The sequence below is a fragment of the Budorcas taxicolor genome, chromosome Y (genome assembly GCF_023091745.1).
Source record: "Budorcas taxicolor isolate Tak-1 chromosome Y, Takin1.1, whole genome shotgun sequence".
NCBI classification, from domain to species: domain Eukaryota; kingdom Metazoa; phylum Chordata; class Mammalia; order Artiodactyla; family Bovidae; genus Budorcas; species Budorcas taxicolor.
Window position 1 is genome coordinate 9,900,399 of NC_068936.1, and position 14,646 is coordinate 9,915,044.

The window sequence follows — 14,646 nt, forward strand, 5'->3', positions numbered from 1 at the left end:
TGATTTCACCTAATGATCAGTCGTGGTGGGTTTTTGGTTTTTTTTTCTTTATTTTTTTAAATAGAAGAGGTTAAAGTGAACATGGGACAAAGATATGATTCTAGAGCCATGTAGACTTGTAGTCATAGGTTTTTCAGCTGTCAATGAGTCTCGTTGACACTCAGTGTCTTTGTCTGTAAGAATCGGGTGTTTATAACTACTCTAGAGTTTTGGAGATAATCAAATAGCCCATTTTTCTGTACTTAACTAATATGTAGTATGTTTATACTTAGGTGGCAGTTTGTATAAAGGAAGCACTGGGACTTGTGGCCGCACCCTCTAAGAATAAAAAAGTACTCAAAATATGGAACTACCATGTATGTTACGTGAAGAAGAACAAGAGCCAGAAGTACGGAAAAGGGAGGGAGAAACCAAACAAGCAGATGATGATGATGATGAAGTGATCTTGGTCGGAGTGGAACATGTAAATGAAGATGCTGACGTGATCTTTGTTGGGATGAGCTCAGCTTCAAAACCAGTCGTTTCAAACGTACTGAGCAGAGATACCCCAGGTTCTTGTTCAAGGAGAAAAAGGTATGGTCACTTCAGGAAAGGTAACGCTGACAAATTACAGCCTGTTAGTCATGTGACTCCTACATCAGAAGCAAAGACTGTCTTGCCAGTTTCTGACTCTGAATCAAGATCAACAGATAGTCCTATTATTATTGAACCTCCATCTCAAGCTGATTATAAAAGTATTTCACCACAAAGAGTGCCGAAGTGCTTTTCAAAGGAGTCATGTTCTTCTTTGATTACCTTCACAAGTTCATTGCAGCATCCAGTAGAAAGAGCGGTTTCTGCAGGAGATATGAATAAAAGTCCTCATGTCTCAAAGCGACTTTCCACTTGTGAAACAAATAGCAGAAATCCCAGAAGGCCTAAGCTCAGTGATGGCATTATAGGGGAACATTCTTTAGCTTTGTCCCTTTCAGGTATTTTTCATACAGTGACCACTCAGCAAAGCACACCAGACCGTGTCCATACCTCACTAAGCCATGTTCAGAATGGAGAACCTTGTCCAACACCTTTTCCAAAGGACAATGGTCATTGCAAGCCTGTAAGACCTTTAGGGGAAAATGGACTGACAAAAACTGATTTTGCAAGTTTAGCAAGTCCAAACAAAATTGGTGATCCCACAGAAGGAAAGCTGATTGTGTTACTTGGTGACTTCTACTATGGAGAGCATATAGGAGTTGGGCAGCCAGAACCGAAGACCCACACAGCGTTTAAATGCCTCAGCTGCTTGAAAGTTCTAAAAAATGTCAAGTTTATGAATCACATGAAGCACCATTTGGAACTTGAGAGGCAGAGAGGTGACAGCTGGAAAACCCACACCACCTGCCGGCACTGCCTCCGCCAGTTTCCTACTCCCTTCCAGATGCAGTGTCACATTGAAAGTGTCCACACTCCCCAGGGGCCCTCCACAGTCTGTCGCATCTGTGAGTTGTCCTTTGACACAGATCAGGTTCTCTTAGAGCACATGAAAGACAATCATAAGCCTGGTGAAATGCCCTATGTATGCCAGGTTTGCAGTTACAGATCATCATTTTTTGCAGATGTGGATGCACATTTCAGAGCATACCGTGGTAACACTAAGAATTTACTTTGCCCGTTTTGTCTCAAAATTTTTAAAACTGCAACAGCCTACGGACGTCATCATAGAGGGCACTGGGAAAAGAGTTTTCGCCAGTGTTCCAAATGTCGGCTGCAGTTTTTAACTTCCAAAGAGGAAAGGGAGCACAAGACCCAGTGTCATCAAATGTTTAAGAAGCCTAAGCAGCTAGAAGGATTGTCTCCTGAAACAAAAATTGTTATTCAGGTATCACTGGAACCCCTTCAACCAGGATTGGTGGAAGTAGCGTCCATTACCGTGAACACATCTGATTTTGAATCATCACCCCCCAAATCTAAAAGTAGGAGGTCAAAAAAAGAAGAAAAAAGTTAATTCTGCTTTCAGTAAGTCTGAAGCAAGTATTTCAGTCAAAGTTAAAAACCCCATTAAAACCAAAAAGATCAAATTATAGCATTATTCAATAATATCAAATATAGGGAAACCGATGGGTAATTTATGTGATTTTGTTTTAAATACAGGAAGTACAATTTCGTTTGATCTGTGTATTGAGATGTTATTTAAAAATCTATTATCTGTTTTTCATATAATTGTCTTAACATGTAAAAAGAATGTGTGCACGCGTGTGTGAGAGAGAGAGAATGAGAGAAGTGGAGAAAGGAAAAGTAAGAACCTATTTCGGTAGCTGATGTTACTTGTAAGTTCGAAAGCTCTAGTATACATATAATCTGTAGAGTGTTTTAGCAACGTAATTTTCAACTGTTTTCATGCCTTGAAGTTCTCAGTATCAGCTATATAGCCAGATTTGAATGTCACTCTCTGAAGTGCCTCTTGGGCTGATCGAAGATAACCTGGCTCTGAAAGCGTGCAGTGGAGAAGTTGATGGAGAAGCTATGATGTGAGTTTGGACCAGACACGGGATTTAATCAGTGAAGAGCTGTGGCTTCTTGTCCCAGCTGAGGAAGAGGCATACATTCACTCCAGGCATAGAGCCAAGGTAGAAGGAACACTGTCTCAGAGTGCATTTACCTAGCCCAGGGACATCTCAAGGAAGCCAACGGTTAAAAATGCCTGTGTTTGGTGAGAGACCCTTGCAAGCATCAAGCAGGCCCTGTGTATCACTGACTGCAGTTGGAGAAGCAGAGATAGTTAATAGAATGAGACCTGGTGCCTGTGGACCTCCTGTTGAGTGATCAAAAGGGGAATTTGATTCATTGCGTCCCCTTTGCCAGTTGGCTGGCCTGTAGTCCCAATGAGGTAGGCATATCTGTGTCAGACACAGTAGCAAAGCAAGTGAAAATTCCCAAAGGAAAGAGAGCCTTGACGTCCACTTTGATTTGTGCTGGACCCATAGTTTTAACTGCAAAGGATCAAACACAGGAAATCTGTTCAGCTTTTGAATTGGGCTAAATTGAGTTCTCTTACCCTTAAGCTACAATGGAGTTGTCCAAGAATAGTAAATATGGCGGATAAAAATAGTCCAGGGTGATTAAACCCTTTTTAGAACTCTTCCTTATATTTTCCAGTTACATGTGTCTTACCCTAGTTGAACATGTGAAGATTTCAGTTTTGTATCTTATCTTGCCTTGGACACAAATGTAGTAGCGTTAACAGCTAATTCTTGGCGTGTGTAATTTCCCATTGTATCAAACTAATTGAGTTTCAGTCTTTCTTGACACAGTCTGATGTGCAGGAATTGTCTCCTGTATTTCAGTAATTATCAGGTCATAGAGTTATCCTTCCTCTAATCTCGCCAACCATCTAATCTGTGATTGTACTCGTGGAAACCTTTTTTTCTTGCGGTCTCCAAGGGCTCTTTCACAGACCTGTGGGGTACAACCCCTCTAAGTATTGGTTCCTGAACATCAGCACACTTGGCTGCCTCTGTAGGTTCTTGGAGTTGAGTCTCCTCCTGGAGTTGAATGTCACCCCTTCTCCACTTCTGGCACAGATAGCTAGCAGTCTCTGTGCACCATTCAAGGAAGCTGGGATCCTGTCTGTAGACCTATGCCAGGAGCAATCTCTCCGTTTCCTCTTCCTTTCTCCTCCTCTTTGTCTCTCCCCACTCTCGCCACTCCTCAATTTATTTAAGTCCTCTAAACTTTCCCAAAATGCTGGAAAGTGATAATCACCAAGGGGTTAGCATCCCTCTCAGAACTGAAGAGGAAGGACTACAGATGATTAAGCTGTAGTGAGTCTATTGTCTCCATTTTAGGTAATTTCCTGAGTGTAAATTCAAATTCAAATAAATTGTGTTTATTTACTCGAAGCTTGATTGGTTTATTTGCACTTTGAATATTTTACTAGGCCTTTCCAGTTAGTTTACTTGGGCCCAAGCACTTTGCTGAGTGTCAGCTTAAACCACTTTTAGTTGTATAAAGAGTGTGTGTGTATTCTGGTCTCAGGTGAAAACTCTGTGTGTAAATAAATACGCAGACTATTGCATTCTTATCTCCTTTCTTCGATTTCTGTAGTAAAAAATACGAAATGTTTTAGTTATGTGTTTTTATTGTTGCTGAGTATTATCAACACTGTTACTGTTAGTTGCTGTGAAGTATGCTCCTAAGGAGGACAAGTTGTATTTATTGCCAAATTAAAAGGTTCCAGCAATATGGTCCCTGACTGCTTCCTCTCTTCCATTCTCTGTCCTTCTACTCTACTCTTTTCCCCACGAATGTACTCTTTTTGACAACACTGGCCTTGGTTTTCCTCCATCAAATTCCATTTCTTCCCGATCCAGAGACTGCAAGTGCTGTTCTTCGGGAAATGCTCTTCCCGTAGGCCTGCATGGCTTGCTACCTCCCTTGTTTGAGCTTCACCAATGCTGTTCAAATAACACAATCAAATCTCCAACCCCCTCTCTTTCCTCCTCCTCCTTCAAGGCACTTGAAGTCTCTATCCTCTTCTTCCCTCTCCAGCCTAAATTTCCTAAATTTTCACACACACACACACACACACACAGACACACACACACACACACAAACGAAGAGATAATAACCTCAGGGCTTTGCTTCTTAGATTTAACTTGAGTCAGATTCTGTGCCTGCAAATAAAAGATAGTTAATAGTGAGTTGAGTTCTTTCAGGAGCTTCCTCTGTTTTTCTATTGATACCTCTATATTTTGTTCACACAATGACACTTTGTTTTCTTTACGAATATATTGAAGATCTGTCAACATTACTATTTTGTTACTGCCCTTTGTGAATTTCCTTGTCTGCTGTGCTTGTTCTTTCGGGAAAAATTTATTATTTTATTAATGTTGCCAAACATTGTAAGTAAAATTAGTATTTGTAGAAATAATTTTTAAAAAATTATTTCTGCTGTCTGTCTTTTTACAAATAACATGGCATATTTTTATTTTTTTAAATAATCGTATTGGTGTTGGCCAGTTCTGAGCTTCTAAATAGTGATGTGTAAATGGGCTTTCTTGTTCTGAGTATCATCAAAAGCAATGAGTATCTGGCTTAATAAATTTCCGTTTCTGTTTTTAGATCTTGAAGAGAATTGTTTGATTGGATAGTTTACAACATTTGTTGAGACATTTACTTTTCTTTCGTTCTCCATTCGTTCCTTTCTTTTTCTTGCTTTGTTCCCTTGTCTCTCTTCCTCTTTCTTTCCTTCCCTTTCTTTCTCCAGGTTTTTGCTTGACTGGACCTTTCCTGAAACAAATGTAATTCCACTCAGAGTTGAATATTATCCTCTCAGAATCCCATAATTAACCTCCTTGTCCCCTTATTAGATTTCCCACCGTTGTATCAATGTTTCTGATTTTCTTTTTCCAAGAAGCAGCTCTTGCTTTATTATCCCAACAAGGTTTATTTTTGTTGTTTTCTATTTTTGTTTCAATTCATATATACTTTCTACATTCTTTAGGATTTTTTCTTTTGTAACTTTGTATTTTAGAAGCTTTCTTTACAATTTTTTTCTCTGTTAATGTATTAAATTTACAGTCTTGAATTTCAGATGTATATCAGAGTGATTTAGTTATGCAGATACGTATCTATTCTTTGGTAGGTTCTTTTCCGTTATAGGTTATTACATGATACTGAGGATTTCTTCTTTTTTTTTTTTTCTCATAGATGGTTTAGGGATTGACCTATCTTTATTTAGCAATTTTGTCTGAATCCCAAATATTTTTATGTATACATGGTTTTTAATTAAAATTTCATTGTCTAAGATTTTTGGCAAGTTGATTCCAAAGATTTCACTATTTTCAGGCTGAATGTTTTAATTTATCGTTTGCTGAGAATTAAGTTTTCCTTGGAGCTCTGAGGGTATGTGTGTGTATACACTGACATGTCTATACACACATCCTTTTCAGATTCCTACATGTTTTAAGATATGTAAATGTAGTTTCAAAGATATTTTCTGTTTGTATGGTGAAAACATAAAATGTTTTAATTTTAGATATTTGTTCCCCCAAATGAATATAGTATAGAGAGTAAGGTATAAAACTATATTCCTTTGAGAATTATCCTTACTAACAGAACTTGGCAATGTTAAAAAATTATTCATAACACTTCCGAAAGGTGGTAAGGAAAACTTGATTCAAGGTAAGAGTACTACAGTGGGGTATTATAACATGGGAGAGAGATTGAGCTTATGTCTGACTCCAGCAGGGATGCAGCTGGGATTTATAGCTAAGGAACAGGGTGGGTCCATGGGATTACAAACAGAGATGGGAGACTGAAAAGCAATGGACAACAATAACAGAATGGGTGTCAGTGGACGGAAACTTATTAAGAGGACTATAAGGGTGAGGGTGGATTCTGGCTCAACTGAGAGGATCATTGCTGAGGCTAGGCAAGGCTGATAAGATATTCAGGTGAGTGAAATGATATTTGATCTGATACTGAGGGTGGTCAAATCAAGGGTGGGCTGTGTTTTCTAAAGTGAAGTAGCAGATTCTGGATTAGATTGGACTAGATGGACAGGCAGCCCTGAATAAAGGCATTGCCCAAAGTTGGCAGTGCATTAATGAACGAGTGCTGCATAACCAATTAGCCAAAACTAGCAGCTTGAAACAATATAGTTTCATACTGCTGGTGAAAGTTGGGAATCCAGGAGTAATTCAGCTGAGTGTTGTGGCTCAGTGTCTCATGAGATTGCCATCCTCTGAAGCCTTGCCATGCGCCGGTGGATTTCCTTCCAAGATGGCTTACTCACATAGCTGTTGAAACCAGTTTGCTTGCTGGCTGTTGGGAGAAAGCCTCGGTTCTTTCACATGGGCCTCTCTAAAGGGCTACGTGAGTGTTCCCAAGATATGACTAAGCTGGCTTCTAGAGTGAGTGATCCAAGAGGATGAGCAAGGAGGCTGCAGTGCCTTTTATGACCTAGTCTCAGACGCTTCATTGTTCATTTCTACAATATTCTAACATGAGAAGTGAGCCACTAAGTCCACCACACATGTGAAGGGGAGAAGGAAGGAACCGTGGACATAGTTTAAAACCGCGTGGTACACAGATGGCCGGAAACTGTTTACATGCTTGTATGTCCAAAATGCATTTTCCTGCCAATGCTTTCAAACGATTTATCTGTTATAGCATTAACTTGAAGTTCAGGACCTTGTCGTCTAAGTCAGGTCCAGCTATGGATCAGGGTCCACGTGTACAGTATCTCAAGTGTTCTGTTGCTCAGTTGTGTCGTATTTGCGACCCCATGGACTGCAGCCCTGCAGGCTCCCCTGTCCGTCAACTCCAGGAGCTTGCTCAGACTCAAGTCCATTGAGTCGATGATGCTATCCAGCAATCCCATCCTCTGCTGTCCCCTTCTCCTACCTTCATTTTTTTCCGCATCACGGTCTCTTCCAAAGAGTCAGTTATTCGCATCAGGTAGCCCAAGTATTGGAGCTTCAGCTTCAGCATCAGTCCTTCGAATGAATATGCAGGAGAGATCTACTTTAGGATTGACTGGTTTGATCTCCTTGCAGTCCAAGAGCCTCTCAAGTCTCCAACACATCAGTTCAAATTATACAAGTGTAGTTCCTCTAGACCGGAGGATGTGTGAGCAAAAGAGATGAGTAAATCTGCTCCCTTTCACAGCCGACATACAGTGGTGGTATGTTGGGGCATAGATAACCTTCATAGACACTCCTGTTCCAGAAAGGGGAGGGGAGATGGGAGTCAGTAGTAGCAGTTGTGAAATCCCATGGGTTCTTGTGGGCAGTCCTTTGATTAGTATTTAAGGCCTGGAAACTTCCTCGGCTTCAGTCTCTGATTTTTTAACTCTACCCCCTGACGTGATGCCGTTGCGTGAAAGGTGGCTAGTATATGGTTACATGAAACAGTCTCCCTAGCCTGCTTCCTGCTTGTAGAAGGTAGAAGTCCAGAGCTCCTATTTTGTACTATTGCTGGTCCTTGCAGTCCGAGCTGAACTTAAATATGTTATCTTAAAACCTTGGTGTGTCTCCTGATACTCTTACTGGTGTTCATGGCAAAGCACCCCACTCCAAAGCCACAATCACACATGTCTTCATAATAAGGCTTACTCTGTCTTGGTTTTCTGCTGAGATAGCTGAGGGATAACACCCTGAACCTTGGTAGAAGTCTTATTGTGTGACTGAAAGGATCTCGGAGTGACACCCCTAAACTCTTTGGAGGGTATTGGCCTGACTAAATAATGCCATGAGGCATCCCCTTCCAGCTTTCTGAGGCTTACCAAACAATTTTACAGTCACACTCACCTTTAGAACACCTTTGTTTATAAAAAATAATACGAAGAAGAACTGGCCTGTTGGTGGTGTAAAATGTTATATTTAGACCACCTAATCTCAATGCCCTGGATATGATCTTGCTTGAGAGTCATTAACTTTAACATCTTCTGTCGTCTTAAAAGACTGAAAAATTGCCAAATTTTTAGAAAAATTCCCTTCATGTTTTACTACAGGCAGCAAGAAGAGACCAGGAAGCACTTTTGGCTGTTTGGATGGAAATCCTCTTAGATAAGTCAATTAATTAAGTACAGTTTGTCCTCCCAGCACATTAGGTACATTTTCTAGTTTTCATAAACTGCAGGTGTAGTGGACTTTCCTCTTCACACTCCCCAGGCTCTTTCCTCCTGCCTCTCCTTTCTGCCAGGCATTCTAGCTGCACGACTGTGATTCCACTTAGAACGTGTTTGCTCAGTGAGATAACGGGGAGCGATTCCCTGGCTTCAGTGCTTCTGCTGGCCAGAGACTATGTACCTTTCCCTAAGAACTTCATGTTTTTGCTGTCCAACTTCTATCACCTGGCTAGGTCAGTTGCAATAGCTCATACTCTCAAGCGAACTGGCAGGGATTTCTGCCTGCAAATGTGCAGAAACATACATGTGTACACAGTAACATCGCTGAGAGGAAACTTGTCCATATGCAGAAGGACAAGCTTTCTTTTCCAGGAACATGAATTTTGATAAGCACTCAAATTTCTACGCACACATGTGCACAAACATACACGTGTACACAGTAACATCCCCGAGAGGAAACTTGTCCATATGCAGAAGTACAAGTTTTCTTCTCCAGGAACATGAATTTTGGCAAGCACTCAAATGTCCACACGCAGATGTGCACAAATGTATGGGTGAACACAGTAACATCACTGAGAGGAAACCTGTCCATATGCAGAAGTACAGTTTTCTTTTCCAGGAACATGAATTTTGGTAAGCACTCAAATTTCTGCGCACACATGTGCACAAACCTATGTGTGTACACAGTAACATCGCTGAGAGGAAACCTGTCCATATGCCGAAGTACAAGCTTTCTTTTTCAGGAACGTGAATTTTGGTAAGCACCCACATTTCTTTGTCCTTGTTTTCTCACTTGCTCATCGATCATGTCATGTTACACGTCTACCTCTGTGCCTTATCCTCAAAGGTTCCAAAACCTTGGCATTTGCTATTGACAGGGACTGGCCTGCAGAGCAGCGGGCAGGGTTGGAAGTTCTTGGCATGAACAGCTGTATAACATGTGCCTGCCTTCTGCATTCTCCCATCACCTTGGACAGCTTCACAGTACCAGTCACGTTGGCCTGATCCATTGCCTGTGCATTCCTTCAGGGGACCAGAAAACAAGGACCTCTGAGCTCAGCTGACTTGAAGAACTGCTTTCTCGGTGTGCCCCTATCTAGGTCATTCCTTGTCAATGTTGTGCCCCTCTTGCTAGCCTACCACCCGTTACAGCCCCCAGCATTCTGAATGAGGCCCCCTGTTCTTCCTATCTGTGTAGCGTTCTGTGTGCACCATCTGCCTGTGCCCCCACGTGCTATCTCCACGTAGCAGGAAAAGGCCAGAAATGCCTGAGCCTCCAAAAGCCCCCAGAGACTGTGACAGGCCTGGGTCTGATGCAAGGTTGTGAAGAAGGTGCACATGATACAGGGTCTCTTCCGATACCAAGAATGGAACTGGAGGCCATAAAAGTAAGGTGGCATCCCTACACATCTTCCTTTGTGTTTAACACTACCCATGCACATGGAGTCCCCCAACGGATGATGCCCTGGGAAACCTGCAGTTTCTGGGCCCAGAGCTAATGCCTCCGTTGGACAGAAAGCAGTGTTACTATCTGAAATGGACCAAGAGGGCTTGAACCACCCATGCCTCAGTGATTTGCTAAATGCCAAGGCTCTCTTTCAGTTGCTCTCATTAGGCCCAGGTCGGACTCCCTACAGTCATGCATCCCTGCTTCCCTACACAGCACCTGTTGCCAAGGCAGCCAGTGCCCGGTTGGGCCCAGGGACATCCAAGACGGTCACCTGGAAGGCAGCATCCCTCTGAGTGTCACCTGGGTGCAGATCCCCTACAACACAATCAGAGACTCTGCTTGAGCAAGACTACCAGAATCCTCCTTCAGGTGCAGACGTGCACCTTTGCCCTTCAGGCCCCCAAAGCCAGGGGCAAGACCCCAAAGAAAAGAAGGAATTCATGTCAGAACTTTCAGCATGGACCATGGGGTATCTTTGGCAGGACCGCTACTGCCTAGAGTCTGGACCCTGAAAACCAGCAGGCCCTGAACTGTGCCAGGGGCTTCTCTGTCTCCCTCTCCTGGGGTCCCTTGGGACATGCAGTTTACCCACCGCCCTTGTCTTTTCTCTGTTCCCTCCCTCACAGGCATATCCCGGCATAGGGTCACACAGGTAAGCCCACTTGTGCTTTCCTCGCCTTTGGGCACTGCCAAGGAGGCAGGCTGGAAGTGCCTGGAGGCATGCCACGCTCACAGCATGTCTCTCCTAGGATGCCTGTGGTTTTGCAGATACAGCATACTTTAGCACATCTCATGTTTTGTGTCATACCGTGCCAGTGTGTGCCACCCTCAGGGAGGGCGTGTGCTGGCTGCTGGGCTGATCTGGGGCAGCACTGGCCCAGGACCTTCCCAGTTCTCCTTGTCACATGTGTGTGGAACAAGTCTCCAGTGCAGCAGGCAATCTGTGACTCTTTCTCCTTCAGCTCTCTGCCCATCTCGGCAGGACCTTAGCCTCACCATCCCGGGTCTTGCCATAGGCACGTCCATCATTTCCAGAGGCCAGCCCGTGGCCCCACACACTGAGGGCTCCACAGGCAGTGGTTTCAAAGCCCCACCCCACGTGATTTGCTCTGTGTGAATCCTTAGACCGTGAAACCCTTTTCCTGATCCAAACACACACAACAACACGGTAGAACTGATGAGCATGTTTTGTATCTGGTCTAATTGCAGATATCTGGAGCCACAGTCTGGAGTTATCACTGGCCATCCTTTCCTCGTTCCCATCCTGGGCAGGGTCAATGCAGAGATACGGCGACTGACCACCTTCAGCCTGGTCGCCTCATGATTCCTCTTCTGGTTGCTCAGCACCTCCTCTCCTGCCGCCTTCATCTCTGCCTCTGCCCTGGGCTGGACACACACACACACACACACACACACAGGCAGCACAAATAAGCACGTGTGTATACACACACACGCTCAGCACGGGGACACAAATGCAAATAACGAACATAGGTGTTTCAGGAGGTGAAGGCGACCGAGGCCAGCAATGGCGGAGATGGCGACAGTAGGCACCATGTCCTGCCCTTGGGGCTCCCTGTTCACCTTCTCCACGAATTCTTCCGTATTTTCCCAAGGCAGCCTGAAGCCGCTTCCAGCGCAGCATGTGTGGTGGTGCTGAGCCACCAAGTGGTGGATGTGGAATTTCACAGAAGATCCCAAAGTCAGCACACAGGTGCACTGGGACCCCGGAGAGGACGCCCTTGCAATTTTAGGCCTTCCCAGGGTAAGGGGCGGGAGTGTAAGGCACAGGCAATCTCAAACTCAGTGAGCAACAGGAGGCCAGGAGATGGAAGGACCCATGGAAGGATGATTCTGACAAAGGAACTTAATTCACCCTGCCTCTAATAGTATCACCTAGCACTCTCAACTCTGCAACCACAACTGATTTGAGGGGACTTGCTTCACTCACAGACACACTGAATCCCCAAGCCCCCAGTCTCAGCAGGCCACTTGCTACATGCGTGGCCCAAATTCAGACTCCGCAGCCAGCGTGCATGAGACTGAGCAAGCCCATTTGGGAAAGGACAGTGTCCCGGCTAGCACAAGGCTGTCCCTTCATGGCCCACCTCCAGACCCCTTCACCACACGTGTTTCTGTCGTGGAAAAATCTTCTCTCCTGGGGTAGTCCTTCAGGAGATCATCCCACTGATCTTCGCTGATAATCTGCTGGCAACACTTTGCTGCTGAGCAAGCTTATCCCTGGGCTGACCAGGATCTGAACCCTCACATGAGCAGCCAAGAACTCCAACAACAATCATCAACTGTATGCAGGACCAAAACAATACCACCTCAGCAATCCTGTTTGATTCTGGGCAGTTGTGGCCTGACAACCAGTTGAGAAAGTTAAGGCTCCTGGTGTCCAGCCTGCAGCTGGTGCTCCCTGTTCAAAGTCCCAGAACCAACGGACTGGAGTGGAACGATGTCCCCTATACCCTGCAGGAAGAGAGGGGAGATGGGTGTGGATCCCAGAGGTGGATCATCCACACCCCTGCACACCCACAATCATCATTCCTGGACTCACGTGTTACCAGTGATGTCAAGGTAATACTCGTTTATGATCACTCTTTTCAAGAAATAGGGGTGGTCTCGAAAGGAAAAGATCAGCTTGCTGCATGACCGTGGACGGCTCGCACCTGTACCTGCTAGGACAGGGAGGAGGGAAAAGGTGCAAGCTTCTAGGGTCCTCAGCTTGCCTCCCAGGCAGGCATTAACAGCTTCCACGAAGCCTCTCCAAACTCTCACAGTGTAGGACATGGATAACATGATCCTCCCACACCCCACCAAGTCCCATGCCCACCTGTCCTCAGTCTCCCTCACTGACATTCAAGTCGATCATGTAGCTGAGAAAGTCTTTATCTTGGTCGCTGATCATGACAGGAACTTGAGGGTGGTTCATAATCTGCTTGAGGTCAAGGAGCCATTTATGCCACATGCTGGGCCCAGAAGAGCCAGGCACATCAGCCCTAGTCTGGGGTGGAAGAAGGACACGGGAAGAGGCATCTTCAAGGATGCTGGGCACTTCTGCTTACCCAGCCACTACTGATGAGCTCAGGCCCTGCCATACCATCAGACAACCTCATGGCTCTGTGTTCCTGGTGGTGTTCTGTATCTGAGGTGGTCTGCATTCCCCAGGCAGGGGCTGTTTCTGATAGCTATCATTTCCCAGACCTGTGTATGCTGGGTAGTGGCATGTCACTGCCTACATGGTAGGACTAACAATCGTTGTGACAAACCATGTCTGAAAGCAAAGGGGTTGGGGTTGGCTAGTGTATGTCTACATATGTTCTGTGGGTTTGTGTGTGTGTGTGTGTGTGTGTGCGTGTGTGTGTGTGACTCCCATATCTCAGTTATTTAAGGAATCATTCACCTTGACAACAATAACTGTCAGCTAAGGCGGCTCTGGTGTACTGTCTCTGGTCATTTCTGACTTAGAGGCTGTTCCTCCTCAGATGCAGGCCTGAAGTAGACACACAGGGTCATGGCTGCGACACTTACAGGTGTGGCCCTGCCCGGACTCTACTCAGCTGTGCCTTTGGAGCCTGCCAATTGCCCAGTACCACACTTCCTTCAGGGTCCACCATCCTGCCCCCTCGCCTCCACCCCTCCTCCTGCTCCTGCCTCTGCACCTCCCCCTCCTCCTGAGCAGCGGACCACAAGGAGTAGCAGGAAGGATACCACGTTGGCCCAGAAGCCAGGGATGCCCTGGATGATGGCACTCTTCTGAGCCAAGTCCCGCTTCCTCCTCTCATGGCTCTTGCACATGAACCAAACGTAGGCCCTGTAGGTTTTCTCAGGCTCAGAGCTCAGTTCCACTTGCAGGGTCGCCAGTGCCTGCATCACATCTAGTGCCGGGAGCTCACTCGGGCCTCCAGGCCTTTCCTGGCACTGCTCCTCCACCGTCTTCTCCTCCAGCTCCAGGGAGGACCCCTGTCGCTGTTACTCATGCGGCACAACCTCCACATCCTCAGTGATGTCCTCTGGAAGCAGCTGGAAAACCCGTCTGATCCCTGCCACGACTCCGTCCACCTGGGCCTCGCCGTCCTCTCCTGCCTCCACTCTGAAGAGGGTGGCATCTTTGCCTGGTGTGGCCACTGGTGGCTGCAATGTCCCAGCCATGCGCAGCATCACCAGGACAGGCCACGGGGCCCCATCCCCCTGAGCACCTAAGGAGCTCACAGCTAAGGAGGTCTGGGGTCCCAGGACGCTCCCGCATTCCTCTCACGCTCCTCTTGGCTCTGGCCATGACCCCAGCCTGGGTCAGACGCTAAGGGACAGGACATAATAGCACCACAGCAAGTGGTGAGCAATGGCGGCCCAGGGTGCAGTAATCCTGTGGGGCCCACTAGTGTTTTTGCTGTGGGGAGTGTGGGGCATGGTTCAGAGGCTATGGCTCGCGTGTGTGTGTGGGGGGGGGGGGCGGTGGGTAGCCTGAACTATAGAAACGGACGGTGGCAGCCCAGGACAGGGTTAATGGGCCCTGGGACATCAGCCATACAGGCGGGGCCCTAGGCTGTGAGCCATGCACAGGCAGCTGACCCAAATCTAG

At 45.8% G+C, this 14,646-nt stretch overlaps 2 pseudogenes; one reads left to right on the top strand and one right to left on the bottom strand.

The window, feature by feature from the left end:
• Nucleotides 1–343: 343 nt before the first annotated feature.
• LOC128071051 (zinc finger protein 280B-like) lies at nt 344–1,629 on the top strand (annotated as a pseudogene).
• Nucleotides 1,630–12,155: 10,526 nt separating this feature from the next.
• On the bottom strand, nt 12,156–14,380 carry LOC128070979 (testis-specific Y-encoded protein 1-like; annotated as a pseudogene).
• Between the last annotated feature and the right edge of the window lie 266 nt (nt 14,381–14,646).